This window comes from Pelmatolapia mariae, linkage group LG23 (assembly GCF_036321145.2).
Source record: "Pelmatolapia mariae isolate MD_Pm_ZW linkage group LG23, Pm_UMD_F_2, whole genome shotgun sequence".
Taxonomy (NCBI): Eukaryota; Metazoa; Chordata; class Actinopteri; order Cichliformes; family Cichlidae; genus Pelmatolapia; species Pelmatolapia mariae.
This window is the reverse complement of record NC_086246.1, coordinates 46647433-46664301: the sequence shown is the minus strand read 5'-3', so window position 1 is coordinate 46664301 and position 16869 is coordinate 46647433.

Genomic DNA, 16869 nt, shown 5'->3' with positions numbered 1-16869 from the left:
TTAGGTCAGGAAAAACACCAAGACTGACATGTATGGCTAATAACATAAAAACACAGCATGCAACTCGAAAAAATTGAACTCAAATCAACTCATACTTTTTGATGAGGTGCAATAAAGAAGCTAAAGGCATGGCTGGGTTCAATTTCTGTCAGCGGTGGCTAACGTTTGGCTCACGCTCTGACTATGACCTGTGTCTGAGGATGTAATTAACCAGTAGTTAACCAGGCCGAGAGTCAGAATCCCTCATGATTGAGTTCACATCAAGTTTACATAAGTCAGGGGGAATCTGGAGTTCAGGCTGAATATGTTCACATTCAGGGTCAGAAGAAATACGACAGAAGAACATATCAGTTTTAAACGAACGTCTTTAAATTTCAATGCTTTCACTGGAAAGACAGGCGGTGGATTATACGACGGCTTTTCTGTTGAATAGAAAGTTTTAATATCCTCTCTTCACGGTCTAATATGATTTGTGCTTAAGACAAACACTGCAACAACATAGAAGAAACATAAGCAGAGTTTGTAGCACAATGTCCTGACATCGAAGACAAATTGGCTTCTATGCTCATTTTGGGAAGAGTTGCAGAAATATTTTTGGTAATTGACCTTTACCCAAAAAACTATGTATGAGTATAGAATAATTTAACATGCTAATGTTACGAAATTGGCATCTTAATATAAATGTGTCACAGTTACGAAACAGTAAGCCTGCAATTGCTTTCTGTGTATGAAAGACCACTTTTGGAGACCTACAGGATGAGATGGAATTACCTCCATGTAGTCAAAGAGAAAACGAAAAGAAGTTTTAAACTTTCCATGTTGTGTATGCAGCATCTGTGTCATAACATGTGTATACGGTGTATCTTACCCACCATAACAGGAATCACAACTTAAGTTAAACTCTTGTGTTAGTGACAAATAATGGACAAATATGTGTAATCCAAAATATGGAAATTGTTATCTTTACTTGAAATTACCACTGATAATTGCATTAACTTTCATCCCAACCGTTGCAGCAGATGGCCCCACCCCTCCCTGAGCCTGGTTCTGCTGGAGGTTTCTTCCTGTTAAAAGGGAGTTTTTCCTTCCCACTGTCACCAAAGTGCTTGCTCATAGGGGGTCATATGATTGTTGGTTTTTTTCTCTGTATGTATTATTGTAGGGTCTACCTTACAGTATAAAGTGCCTTTAGGCGACTGTTGTTGTGATTTATAAAATCCAGGATAAATCCAGGAATAGGAGGAAAATCATGATCCTAGAAATAAAAAAAAAAGCTTCAGAAACAGCGTGACAAAGCAATCTGAGGAAAGGAAAAAGATTTTGGAGCGACTGCAAACAGGAGTTTAAGCAAAAAGAGCGGCTCAAGAACATGTTCAGTATGAAAACACTGTGGACATACTTTCTTGAAACAGCATTAAAGGGACTTTGAGGTACTTTTCTTTGTTTGATGAGTGCGTGTTACCCAATTTGCAGCAACATACACCTAAACATACACCAAGACAATGAGTGGAGAAGGGAGGGGTGGGTATGACCAGGCTTGACATTTTCCAAAAAACATACTGTGACCAGGATCCGAGTAAAGTCTACAAAAATAATAATTTAGTAGCCTGTGGGATAGAGATATTTCTCTGCTAAATTTTAAAATACTGCTGTGTGATGTGCAGAACTATATCTCAGTGAACAGCTGTTTCACACTAACTAACCTACAGCCGAAAGATGTTCTGTTCTGGTTAGTGGGAGTGAATGAGCCATTGATTATATCATATCTGCAATAGGTTGCACAAAGAAAGAAATGGGCATACATTCAGCCATTAAGATTAGTTCAGAGCAGCACTGCTGACTAGATAGGAGGCAAGACACACTGGAAAACCCCAATCTAGCATACATTAAGGCTACAGTCTGGGCCTGCAGCGAGGACATGATTCCCATATGTGTCGTCCCCTTGGAAATTTTGGCTTTTGCCTTTTCTTTTCACCATCATCTCTCACTTCCTGATACTTTTTTTCTACATATCTTCCACACACCGGGAGCTTCTTCCTGCTGCAGCTGTCCAAGTTACCCAGCTCGCGCCTTGACACGGTCACTTTTCCACAAACGCCTTTCTGGAATGCTGCAAATGACTATTACATAAAAGCTGAGTGAATTACAGGCAAATCCTTTCTACCCCAACACTGCCAGAGAATTCTGCCAAACTGAAGAAAAAGTGGGGGAGAGAGAGTGATGGTGTATTTTTGGGCACTAAGAACTGCAGAATGTCAGCATTTAATCCAAACTCAGCTCCCCATTATTTCCACTCACTTCTCTTCTTTTTCACTCTTCAGACATCACCGCCACCTCCTCACCCTTGCCACACCCACAGAAACTCTCTCCACACAACCCCACACACACTAAAAAGGACGTGAGGAGGCATTATGAACACAATTTCTCGTTCCGTCTTTGCACAAAAATGGAAAACAAACAACTGTGTATGTTTCATCCCTTCCCATGAAGTAAGGATGCTATTAAACATGGCATAAAAGGTGTGTGTGCTCCTGTGTGCATATAGTGAAAATCTGGATTCTCAACAGGCACCAAATGTGTTTGTGTCTTCAGCTTCTGTGATGTTCTTGGCAAAGAGAGGTTCTGCATTTAAGCATGAAGTTGTGTTTGAGCTAGAATTTTATGAGGATGAAAATATTATTAATATCGTGTGCACTTGCTTACAATTGCTTTCATTAATACAGTGAAAACAAAACCAAGGTTCTCTGTGTGTGTTTGCTTCACTGTAACAAACAAATGCAAATACACAAAAATGCACATTCACCATACTGTGTTACATAAACACTCCTTTTACGCTCCTATACAGACAAAAGTGCTTTACAAGAACATGCAAACACACACACACACACACACACACACACACACACACACACACACACACACACACACACACACACACACACACACACACACACTATGTCAGTGATCCCACAGCATCTCTGGCAGGAATACAGTATTATCGCAGTGTGTGAGCGCCACACTCTGTCACTCTGCCTCGCTGGCAAGCAGCCTATCATAACGCAGCAGCCCACACGTCCTGGTGTGATGGAATTGAGCCTGTTCCTAATTTTTTTTCCTTTTTTTTCTTTTGCTAAAAGATCCAGCAGTTGTTGTCAGGAATAGTTGTGTCAGGAATTTTTCTGACAGAGGATGCTAATATTCATAAACACCTTGATGTCTATTGACTCAGATGGATTAAAAGTTATTAGAACATGTGGGCTTTTGTACGTCAAGCTCGATTTTGGCAGGCACACATCAAAACAATGTAATAGGATTTCCTGACAGTGGAATGCAAATTTAAAATCTCCCTTTGAAGTGTTAATTAGTATAGGTAAATGGAATCCACATCACCTACAGTAAATAATGCTATAGCAGTTATAAACAGGCACGGTCTATCAGTCAGTTAGTATTTTGTAGGACATTGTTGGTGGATTCAACTTAGATTTTGGATCAGGTCTCTCAAGAATAAGGTCTTTATATTTAATGGATGGTAATGGATAGTGGGGTATGCCAGCAGTTACAGGTTTGATTCCCACAGGTATCGGTTGTTTGTCAAGTCCTAAGTCTCCTCCAGCAGGTCACTTTGTTCCCACATACTGTAAAGCACTCTAGATAATAACATCAGCTGCAGCAGCTTAAATGGAAAACACAGTTGTGTCTCTGATGATTTCATTAATTTCTCAGTGCAAGAGATTAAAATGAATGAAGTTCCTGAACTCCAAAACAGGTGCGTTTTTGTTATGGTAAGTGGTCCCTGAAGGAGACAATGCCATTAGTGACTGATTCTTCTGGGACAAAATACTGTTTACCTTCATTCTAGTTCTGCCTCTAAGACCAAAAAAATAAGGAACATTATTTTTGCCTCTTAAAAGTTATCCCTCCCTGGTGCCTCTGGCTCGGCTGGGCACTCAGTCAAGACAGTTAGCACTGAAGGGCCCAATTCAAATCTCCACCCTTAAAATGAGTGTATGGTTGCTATTTTTGCCCTTTCAGCAAAGTGATGCCATTATAGCTCGTGTACCAGGACTTCGGTGTTGTTTCAGCTGGTTGTACATCTGTGTGCAGGCATGTCTCTACAGACATCTTTGCAATCTGTGGATTTCCACGTGGCTACAATAGTTAGAAAAGACGAGATTTTCTGCAGAGGACTCTAAAAAAAAGATTTGATTGTGTTGTTGTTTGAATGCCATACAAATTTTTCCATTAAGTTTTTTTTTAAATTCCAGCAGTCTTCTTAACAGCAACACCTATTATTTAGGAGAAGACCACAGCAAGTCAGCTGTGTATCTAGAGCCAAAATATTAAATGTTATGGCGCTATGTTGACGTCACAGTTTTGCATACGCATCTATGTCTTAAAGGACTGCTGCCATAGGGTGAGAGGTAGGTTACACTCTGGACAAATCTGCAGTTCGTCACAGGGCAATTAATGAATTTACTAATTTTGTTAAAATGGCATCATTAAGCAAAACATTGTAACATTGAGGCTTGTTGCGTCTTCCCTCCTTGTTTGTTCTTGTCCTTGCCTTTGGATTTCCCCTTGTAAACCTGTGTTTAACGTCACAGTCCTGTGATCTGCATAAGTATGCATGAAGAGCTCAAAATGTCTGTGTAAGAGCCCTCGTGCTCTTGACTGTTTAACAATGGGACACAGAGGCTCACAATGAAATGTGCCTCAAAGTCTGTGAGCCTGTGAGTGTGAAGATTGGGATCAGGCGTAGGTGTGAAGCCACTGAGGAATAATTTTCTTCTCTCTGCAGTCACTAGAGACTCTGCTATTTGCACGGGGCACCTGTGCAGCAGGCGCTAAGATCTCCACACTGTACTATGCTGTAACACCATCTGTGAGTGAGAAAAAAAGCAGCTGGAGACATATCTATGAGATGAGGCCTTTGGCTGTTTATAAGCCAGAAATTGGTATAGTATGGGAACTAGATTTTATCATGGATATGCAGTTCTTGACCTGGACACCCTAGAGACATTAGTAACAGCAAAGGTTTACATAAGTAAGAGCTAACTCCTTTTATTCAAAATTTAAATTATTTAGTTAGGGTAAAAAACTAAATAGGGAGAACGTAAATTGCACTCCTACTAAGGTTGTTGATAAAATGCATTGTTTTTATTAGCTGCATCCTCTATTACTCCATCTGGAAATAGGTGCTGCGTTTTCATCAGCACAAAAACTGATAATAGTGACACCAAAAACGGTAAGACAGCATTTTGAATCTGATGAACATCAAGACAGCACAGGCTATTTATTTCACAGAACATCAGCTCAAAGGCTGATCTGGCTCTGTGTGAATCACGTGTAAATTTTGATTTGTATTTGATTTTTTAATAACAGCTGCTTTTGTCAAAGTGTGCTACAAAAGCGAGTGTTCATGATATTTGAGTATCAGAGTGCAAGTTTGATCTCTGACTGAAATTAATGTCTTAACCCAACTACAGCCAAATGTTTCAACTGAATCTTGCAGATTGTTCTCTTGTAGCTTGCATTCTAAATAACACAGATATTCATATTACAAAAAAGATTTATTGACACAAATTGCATGCACACACAAGTATATCTTCCCAAACACTTGAGCACACAAATACCAACGCACTCTTTGTCACATGTGCACACACACACACACACACTCTCTCTCACACCAGGCGTTCGGCAGTCATGCCTTTCTGTAGGATTCTCCTCTGGGTGCTGTGTCCAAGGTGAGTGCGCTGGCTGGCAGCTCCTGAGGAGTTGGTAGGAAGAGATAGCTGAGCGAAGCTATTAAAATACGGGCAGGAATTTCCCTTATCTCTCCCACCGAGGCAGCTCGCTCTGCTTTGTGCTATTATGGAGATAAAATGCACAGAGGCTGGGAATGAGGGAGGAAGGAGGGAAGACGAGGAGGGGAGGGTGAGGTTGGGGAGGGAAGGCGTAAGAACGTCAGATTTATGGAGCTAGGGAAGCTTAAGGTTATTAAATCGAAAGATTACTCGACTGCGAAATTGTTGAAGTTTTTACGAGAAGTTGAGGGATTTAGGCCTGTATTAAACGGCAAAGCATTAGGAGGCCAGCAATATACATTATTCACAATTTATTTTTACCCCCTTTCTTCTATTCCATTCACCCTCTTCGTTATTCCCCCAGTCTTTCTTCTCCGTCCTTTCATCAACCTCACAGACAATATCGAGGTCCTAAACTTTCATTCAGAGGAGCATCTGCACCTCCCATTTCACCCCTCTCCCCTTCATAGTATCAGCATGTAGACAGGCAAAAAAAAAAGAGAGGGAAAAGAGTGGGAGTCAAAGAAACAGTGATAAAAGGAAAAAGGGAGACAACAGATGCCCTGACTGAGAGGATAGACTTGTCATCTCCTGTTTCGCTATTGACACAGTGTGAGACAATTCATATTTCTATCAAGGACATTCGTCACTGTCACATTTTAAGAGACAAGTTGGGGGGAAATGTGGCAATAAGAGCAGCGGTGCCATATTTAACACTAACATTTGTATAATATAACCTGAAAACACACATGCTTGTCAACATTAACTAGTCTCTTATGCATTGTGTAGCGTCATAGCCTACACATCTAAGCTACACATATCTACATAATAGACATGTGTAGCTTCTGGGTCTGAAAATGTAACCATTTTGAGGCAAAAGTGCCTTTTTAAATTCTTTCTAAGAGACAGCATGGGCCAACTCTTCTAGTTGCAAAAAGAAGTCAGATTGCATAGATGTCTATAAAAAAATAGCACTTGCCTCTCTTAATGACCAATATTAATGACTACTTTTCAAGTGCTATTGAATGCAATATAATGTTCAGTTTGCAAATAATAGACCCCATTGAAGTTTAGAAGATGAATAAAACACATTTTGGCAGACCATTCAAAAGACTCTAACAGTGTCAAGCAAGGCAAGCACTGCTTGTCCAGTGAAATCAAAAGACAGACATCAATTAAAACCAGTAAAAGCTACCTCTCTCTTAAGCTTCTGTCTTTTCCAGTTTGTAGTCATCTTTTAAATTACTGGTACCTTACCGCATCTCTGGAAAGAGGTTTAACTCTACTCGATTCAGTTTCCACTTAAATTTATACAGATCCAGCATTTTGAGAGCATATCCATGTCGTATTAACACTGGCGTAAGTTTAACCAAGTTTTTCTGCTTGTTTGCACATTGTTCACAAGCCTCTGGTCTTTGATGGGAGACTGATCGGAGACCAGCATGCTATGAAGCATTTGTTGGCTCTGTTTTCACTTCTTTGAGCTCAGTTACCATGTGTGAGCTGTGTAGAAAAAGAGATAACATTGGCAAGTAAGAAAGATTCTGTGATTTATCATTTTACGGACAGAATTTATTTTACTAAGCACCATGGGAAGAAATTTTTCATTTCGTTAGCAAAGAAGGCCAGAATCATTGACGGTCAGCTCCCACCATGTCTGGTATAATAAAATAAGCAAACTGAACAGATGTAGTTTCCAACAGCACTTTCACATTAGCACAAAAATATTTTTGTTGAATGCATGTGTAAACGCTAAGCAGCCAACATGCCAACGCATTTTTCAATAATATTTTTAATCCCTCTGTTGACAGTTAGCCATGTCAAATGGTGCTTTCAATTCAATTTTTGTTATTTTTTCCCCTCAGCCATAAAAGGCTGATGGGGTGTTGTCGCCAAGCGGTGTCAGATCTGCCCCTCACTTGTCTCATGCAATTTCAAAACAGCAAGCTAGCAAATGTGAAAACAGCCAGGCAAACCCAAATAATAGAACCAGTAGGACGTTGTTACTATATTCGTCTTTCAGATACAGTGTGCAACATGTATGTAAATTGCCCTCATGCCAATGTAATCATTTTATCTTTGGTGCAGATAAGTAGCAACACTTTAGCAATAACAAGAAAGGTGATGTACTACTCAAATATTCATTAAAGACTGCAAAAAGGCACCCTTGGTCTTAGAAATATTTTTTTACACCTATTTTTACAATGTAATAGATCTTGATACATCCAGCTGCGTTTGTTGTTTACTGTTGACGCTAACAAATGATGGTACGGTCAGAAATGTTAACCCGAGTCCTTGGTTCACGAAAACAAAATCACTTTAACTGAAGGCATATTTTTTTTTTTGAGATGATGAAGTATGGGGTGAGCTTTTTTTTTTTTTTTTAAATGGAAGCTCTCAGTTTTGCATCAAAGCTCAGCACTTGTTGAGAATTTATTTGTGAATCACTATTCCTCACGGCGCGCCCTGGTATGCCTGTTTGTGAGAAACTGTCCCTGGCCTCCACCCCTTAGATTTTTTCAAAAAGAGAAAAAGCATTTTTCAGAAAGGCAGTTACAGGAACATGTTATTGATATATAACACATCACACAACAATAGACATCAAACACAGGGTGAGAAATTTGTCTCTCCTCTAGCTTGATGTGCACACACACACACGCAAAACACAACGTTACAAACTCCACTATCAAACCAGTGTGAGGACTTTATAGGGATGTGTCACTTTGGATGCACAACAGCAGTCTTACACACTCGCACACACATACACACATCTCCAAAGCAGAGCCTCACACATACAAATCTGCACCCGTAGTGCTTCTGCATTGTCTCTCATGATTGGCTTGGTTTCAGATGTTTACTGTGCCTCTCTCGCTCTCTCTCTCTCCGCTTGTCTCATTCAGGTCAGGCTCGTTGTCTCTCGGTAAACAGAAAAAGTAGATTCTCAGGAAAGGACATCAGGAAAGGAAATGTGAATAAAACATTTCTTTCACAACAAAACTCTTTTGAGAGCATGCACATAGACATACTCACATATTCATATCCACACATACATATACATGAACATTGGCGGAAGAGTATCCGTCCTCACGGTGTCTGTCCACATTTTCCCGAATTTCCTTCCATGAACATTATGCAATTTATATATTTATTCAACACAATTTCAGTTCATTTTAAATGAAAGAGGTTGGAGAGATTTCTTTAGTGATTAACTGATGGTTTTGCATATGTGTGTGTGTTTTTGTTGATGCTCATAAGCTGCTAAACACACAGCTGGCCATGCTCTTTGATACACAAGAAGGCCTTGAGGGTATTTTACACTCCTTTTATGCTTCTTTTCTTCAGTGCACTTTCTCCTCTCCACCTAATTTGCACAATTTCCATAGATCCTTCATTGACTTGGGGAGAATTTATGCGCCCCCAGCTGTGATCTAAGGGATGGCTGGTCAGCTTATATGTATTTGTCTGCATTCATGAGTGTGTTAGTACATGCCATCAGACGTAGATCCAGTATACTAGTGAAGCTACTTTTACTGATATTCACATAGGGGAGTGCGTTTGCACATCCCAGCTCATTTTCTGCGCTCATTTGCTTGTGTGGCGAGACTGATTACATTTTCACCAAATACTTGTGAGACGGCAGCATAATGCGGCTTAATGTGACCAGCTCCGTCTTGTCGTTTATGGAGGACTCCCCCACTGTTTGTTGACACTTGGAAAGAGAGCCAGCCATCTCCCGCTTCACTAGATAATTCTCCTCTGTGGTGTAGCAGAGAGAAACTTCATTAACCCCACTGCCACACAGTCAGTCCTGGAGATGTGCATGTGTAATGTGGCTGAAAGCAGCCTTTTAACGCTGTAAACACTAACTTGCTAAACGTCAGGATGTATTACACACTTCAGCTAAATTATCAAAAGCTGGTCTACCAGCTTGTGTTTCGTGGACTGTGGATAAGTCTAAATATTGTGTAATAAATATTATATGAATGCAGATTTGTAGTTTCAGCAACAATGCACTCACATTACATGGTCCCAGGAAGCACTTGTATATTTAATTTATGTTGATGTAACACTTTACAACCATGCCAGCACTGAGACCCTGCATCAAGAACGAGAGTGAAAGTTAAGACTATATGCATTACTGTTATCATCTTGTAAACCTGGGACTTGCTTTGTCTTGTCAGTTCAATTTAGCTTTAAAATCTGTTTTTAACCAGCTTAAAGTGATTCTTTGGCCACCTGGGGGCAGCACAGCAGAAATAAGCCCTGAATACAAATAACAACAAGCAGCTTTTGTAAGTTGAAAGAGTGAGCTTGTAAGCGGGGGATCAGACAAACACTGAACGACATTATAATTTATTATTACACTATACTATTATCATTATTTTAGAGACACGTTTATGGCTATTATGTGAAGTCAAGTAAACACTCTTGCTTTAGGCCCTTCAGATTTTATTGTTTTACGTTGAAAAAGTCTTGCCCCATCCCTCATTTCTATATATTTTCCTCCCAGTAGCAAGACTTTCCTGTAATATATTTTCAAAGTATTCTTGAGCAATATTTAGGGTTAGGGGCAGGCTTCCTGAATGTCTTTCAGAGTTTTTCTTTGGATGTTGGCTTTTTTCTTTAATTCACTATCAGTCCAGTCCTTGTGCCTGACCATTTTCAGAGGGATGTTTTTTTTGTTTTTGTCTGTTTTGTTTTCTGTTGCTTGTTGAACCACTGACCTATGAATCATTCAAACATAAAAAGCATAAAGATGGCACCCAACTCAAGGGATGAGTCAGTGTTGTGTCTACCCGTAACAGACAACCATTTTTAAGTTGTTTCTTTAGGCACTTTGTTAGTAGCAGCCTGTCACAGAAGCACATAATTTGTTCCCATTACTTTAGTTGAATCTATGAAAAATGCACAAAATACTATTTTTGCACCAACAAGGTGATTCCAGGGGAGCTATTAGCCAAAGACTTGGCATATTTCAGCAGCTTAAAGCAGACAGGCAAACAGGCAGGCTTAAATTGAAAGTATATCCTTTAATGGTGAATAGCAAGCAGTCTGAAACACAAAAATCCAGAAAAACACTAATCGAACAGGCAGGAATAATACAGGGTAAAACGACAGATATCATCACAAGGTCAAAGGAAGGACGGAAGCTTTATATGGAAAAAGGGCTAATTACAAGAAGTAGACACAGCTGGGGGGAAAAAACAGACAGCTGCAAATAATCAAGGTAATGCAACAAGGGGAAGTAAATCGAAATACAAGATAAAGGTAACTACCAAGGTAAAACAGAAAGTGAAAATCATAATTAAACAGGGAAATAAAAGCACATGAAATATCTTAACATTGGGGAATAGACAGAGAAAGATAAGATGGGAAACACCAAGGGAATCAAATAAACTAACATAAACAGCAACTAGAGCTAAACACTCAAGACAGAAAATGCTAGGAATAACACGAAGATGAAAAGATACACAATAGGCAAACTAGTAATCCAACCAATTTTTTTTTTCATTTAATTTAAAGTCCAGATTTAAAGTCCAAAAAGGACCAGGACCATGACGTGTGGTGTGCAGTTTGTCCCTAAAATTGTGAGAACGCTGAACAAGTGGAGCACAAAAAAAGATGCGTCAGGTATAAAAAAAAAAAAAAAAGAGAGAGATCTACACTAGATGAAGCAAATTATGTCTTTAAGTAAAGAGAAGAACTTCAACAAAGACCAGACACAAGACCTGAGAAATGCATCTGTCCCTATAGTGCAGGGGTGAGGAACTCCAGGCCTCAAGGGCCGGTGTCCTGCAAGTTTTAGATATCACCCTGGGTCAACACACCTGAATCAAATGATTAGTTTATTACCAGGCCTCTGGAAAACTTCAAAACATTTTGATGAAGTAATTTAGCCATTTAAATATGCAGTGTTGGATCAAGGACACATGACAGGTTTTATGGAATGATAAATCCAAATCATCAGAGTTTACAGAAGAGTTTAGGAGAGAGGTACAACAGGAAGTGTCTACAGCCATCTGTAAAACACCGTGGAAGCTCTGTCATAGTTTGAGACTGCATTTCAGCCAGTGGTGTTCGATAGAGATCTTGTCAAAATTGATGGAACTATGAACAATCATTTTTCAGCATGACAATGATCCCAAACACACTACCAATGCCGCAAAAGCATACCTGGCTAGAAAAACATGCAATGAAACACTATCAGTCATGGACTGGCCTCCCCAGAACCCAGACCTCAACATTATTGAAGCAGCGTGGGATCATCTTGACAGAGAACAGAACAAAAGGCAGCCAACAACCAAAGAAGAGCTTTGAATGTCCTTCAAGAAGCCTGGAGAACTATTCTTGAAGACTACTAAAGGAAATGACAAGCTTCCCTTAGAGAGTTCAGGCTGTGTTGAAGAATAAAGGTGGTCACAGAAGTGGACTTGCAAGCCTGTTAGAATTGTAGTGACTCATTTTTGCACATGGACTGTGCTTCAGTGTGTGTTTGGACATGTTTCTGTAAATCACTGAACCTATTTTCTATTTTTCTGGCAAAATATAAAGAAATTAGAAGTTGGCTTGTGACTTCTGGCTTCTGTATTTTATTGTATTTTTGTAAAAGTGCAATAGTTTAGGCATTGCTAAATTTAAATAAATGCAAATCATGAAATGTAGGTATTTGTCTCTTGTGTTGTGTATTATTTATATTACATAAAAAGCTAAGTTCTTCATGCTTTTTCCATGATTACATTTCAACCTTTTCAAGCTACATTTAGTTGTTTGGTCCACTCTGAATAGCAAAAAATCAAATAAAACACCACTGAGGACTCTCTATTTTATATTGCACAAACTTTGGATTGTAGCACCTACAAAATGCTTCCAGCGTACACTGTGTAGGTGATTGGTTATCAAAACCCCTTATACAAAAATAGACATGCACATACAAACACAGCTGTTAATTTAGCAATATTGCTTCAGGCTGTAAGAGGCTAAATAAAGCCTTCAGGGACAAACTCAGCCATCCTGCATCCATCCTGTCCATCCTCCCACTCCCTGAAGCCTGCAAGGATGCTTCCTCGCGGGATATTACTCCCACTATGCCTAGGGGCTGGAGCACATATGGAAGTGATGTGGAATGTCAAGCGCGAAGGAGTTAAAAGGGAGAAGAAAGGAAGACAGTAAAATATATTGTCTATATTTAGAAAACTGGCTACGTGGGCACTTCGGTGATTACAGAAGTGATTTTTTTCCCCTCGTTTTAAGTTAAGTAATGACTTTGTGAGGACACACAGTCAGGAATGGCCATCAGTGATGGCACCCAGTGTAAACTCTGAGCTGGGCAGCTGCCTGCATATCGTTTATTTCCTCCAGTATCTGCCTCCAGCACACTCACGCGTACCAGCCAACAGGCTCCTTCTGTTCCTTTATCACACACACTGATATTCACACATAGGAGTGCAAAGGGAATAAATGAGCACGCACACGCACACATAAATGCACAGCGACTGAGAGAAAAAATAAGAAAGAGAGACAGTGGAGATTGCAGCTTAACCTCTTGGCTCTGCTGTAAAGCAGCACTCACTCTCAGGAGCCTTGCTGATAGCCATCTGTCTGGCAAGGAGAGACAGCTTCACCTTCCCAGCACATCAGCACGCTCACAAACGCTCATCCCATAAACACAAAGGCAAGTATCCACACAAACACTGATGATAAGTACACAATGTAAAAATTATATTTCCAGTGTTACTTTGGTGCTGTCATATTTTTATCTAAGTGGAATGAAAGCTTAGATAATTCCTTATCGTCAGAATGAATCCAGTGACCCTTAAAAATGAAAACAGCATGCCGACAAGTTTCCACATAAAGTTATTTTTCTTCGTTCATACAAAGTTTGCTTTTCAGATATGCAGCGTGCGCACACATAGCAATGATTAGCATCTATTTAAAGTGAGAGTGGGACATTCATTGACAAAAAAAAAGAGCTATACACTTAGAAATCCTGTAAAGAACCAAAACCCTTTAGAGTCGGGCTACAAATCTGGAGCTTAGTCAATAGCTCCCTCTCAAGGTTGATAGCTGAGCCAAAGAAAATCTTTTCTGCACCCACATCTTTACCCTGCTTCCCCCTCCTCTCCACTTCTTCTTCCTCTCTCCCTCTCCAGCGGTGCTTCAGCTATATTCTTAAAACATAAATTCTTTGAAATACTCTCACTTTTCCACCTCTGCCTAAACTCCACTGCTCCCACCCCGCACCTCCGTGTCCTCTCCACCCCTCGATCCATCTCTTTCCCCCTGATCAATAATCAATCTGCAGCAGGCAAGGCCAGGGGCCCTGCGCCATCTGTCTCCATCGGCAAACCTGGGGGAGAGTGTGAGAGGAAAGTGTGAGAGAGATCGAGAAAGAGGGAGGAGATAGAGTTCAATCCATCTTCATCTATCTCCATCCACGGTCAGGTCCACTCTACCGGTATAGATCATAATTTGGAGAGGTGTAATTGCTGGTCAGAGACTGGGGGTGAACGCTAAAGGGGGCAGGAGGGGAGAAGGGGGTGTCAATAATGTTTCTACAGTCAAGTCCTCCCCTCTGCCCCACCTCTCCACTCTCCTGCCTGACCCAGTTTCCTTCTTTTTCTCCTCTTCATCTCTTCCTGTCTGTCTTTTCTTACTTCTCCTGCTATCTTCACTTTTCTCACTTCTACTTACAGAGAACCACAGACCCCAGCAACATAATTCATCACTCTTCTGGTCCACGTTTGTGTGTCTACGTGAGTGTGGATTTCTTTGTGGTTTGCACGCCTGAAGTTTGTTTTTCCACTCTAATCCTGTAGAAGAGGCACCGACGACGCCTACTCTCAGTGTTTCTGCTGCACTTGACATGCATATGAGTGTTAATGTGTCACAGGAGCATCGCAGTGCTCTGATAATGATATACCATGGAGCACCTGCTGTGGAAAAATGATTCTCAGGTCACAGTAAGCTTGCCCAAATAATAACAATTTGAAACCACCATTCCTGAGAAACTCAAAACATGTCCGAGGAGCGCAGAAGAAGTGTATCTGCTGCAATGTGCTAGAAGCAAACGGTTTGATCCTGTGCTAATTAAGAAAACAGGTCCATATATTTGACTTATTTTTTTCCAAACAACTTACCTCATTTGTGAATACCGTGAAGCAGATTCTCACACACTGACAAGACTCTAAATCAAGGATGTTGAACCAATTTTACATCCTAGGCCATTTTGATTTTAAATGGGTAAAAAAAATGTAACTGACATTTCTGTCAGTAAAAAGAAGTTTAACTACACATTTAATCCCTGAGATGATTAAATATAAAAAACTTGTGCAATTTTAACAATATTCATCAGTTTTTAAACATGACAAAGAAAATGCTGCTGTAGCAAATGAAATAAATGTAAACAATTACAGAAAAAGGTTTTGTTAGCTCATTCCCCAAACTGTGCTGTAATTACAAAACAGAAAGTTTCTGTTCATTTACTGTTACATAATTACTTTGGTATAGCATGAATTGTCTCGGGGGAGGTATTTATCAGCAGGGAAAATGCTGTAAAATGATTAAAATACATTTAAAAGTCCCAAATTTATGTCCTTTATATTTTCCAGTGGGCTGGATTGGAGACTTTGCAGGGCTAATTCTGGCCCTTGGGCCTAATGTTTGACAGCATCTCTGTGCTGCTGCACAGCATCCTAAGATGTTGCCAATAAGCATTTTCATTTGCTGTGTTCACTGTGTTATTTTAGCATGTTAATGTGCTAAGAGCCGCTAATTTAACACCAAACACAAAGCTGCACACAGCTAAAGCTAACTGGATTTCATTGTGCTGAATGAAAAGTGAAGAGACCACCAAGTCACTGCATTGCAGCAGTGCTGGAACAAAGAGGTGGCCAGACATCACCGCAGACAAAAGTTCTTCCACGCCACAGATCCACGGGTGAAAGCTGGCTGATCTTAGTGGAACTGATTAATGCAAACCCTAGTGCAGTCTTCAATGTTGGTGTGATCCATTTGTGCAGATGTAAACATGCATCACACACTTCAGTATGAACCAAAACACATTAGAGGAGGTGGTCTCAGTCCACTTCAAAATAAACTTGTGAGAATGTGATCTGACCTCAGTCTATCCCAGTTTAAAGGTATTCCCATAGCTAGCTATGGTTTGCATTCTGGGATGCAGCAGAGTACCACAGATGTGTAAAGTACGATAACTGTTGCAAGACAAAGAGCGCGGTGCATCATTTTATTGATATTTAGTCAGATGACTACATTTATCAGCTCTTTCCTGTATTTACTTTTGTTGCTCCCACCCCAGACACATCTGACCGATACGCTGACTGAACGTTTTCTTGTGATTTTCAAATTCTGGCATTTTCAAAGCTTTTTATAAATACTGCTCAAAACAGCCATGGCTGTTAACTGAGGTTTTGGTGCATTTCATCCCAATCTCAAAAGGTGACTTTCCTTTTGCTTCTAGGTCTGACTGATAGTATCAGAAAAGCACTTCAGTCCAAAACAAAAGAAAACTAAATATTTTTGAATAAAAATCTTTAGATTTGACAAATTTGGACATTGTTACTTGATTTCCCCATCCATCTATCTATTCTATTTTCACTTCTTTCAACTTTAGATGAAACATTTTCCACAAAGATGTGAAAGATGTGGAAGCCTACCAGCAAATCCACAAAAATTATGTGGTTATAGCAATAAACATGGTGGCCTTTACTGGATATATTCTATTTTATAAAGTGGTTTGTTGTGCATTGCTGTGAATTACTGAGCAACTGAAACAGCCTCAAGCATGTTAACACAACAGGGAGACTTTTCATTAAAATCTCACAGCTCATTGTCATCAACAATTTCAAACTTTTTCTTGCTTGTTACGTCCGAATTTATCCAAAACATGTCAATCATAATTATTGGCAGTCTGGTATAATGCGTAGCCTTTTTTTTCAGCCCCATAAACCTGAACTGTAAACAATTTGCCAGAAAACTCTAATTATTTTCAATGAATTTGCATATAAGAGTTTTAATTTGGACAATTTTTGTTGGTAATTTTGTGAAA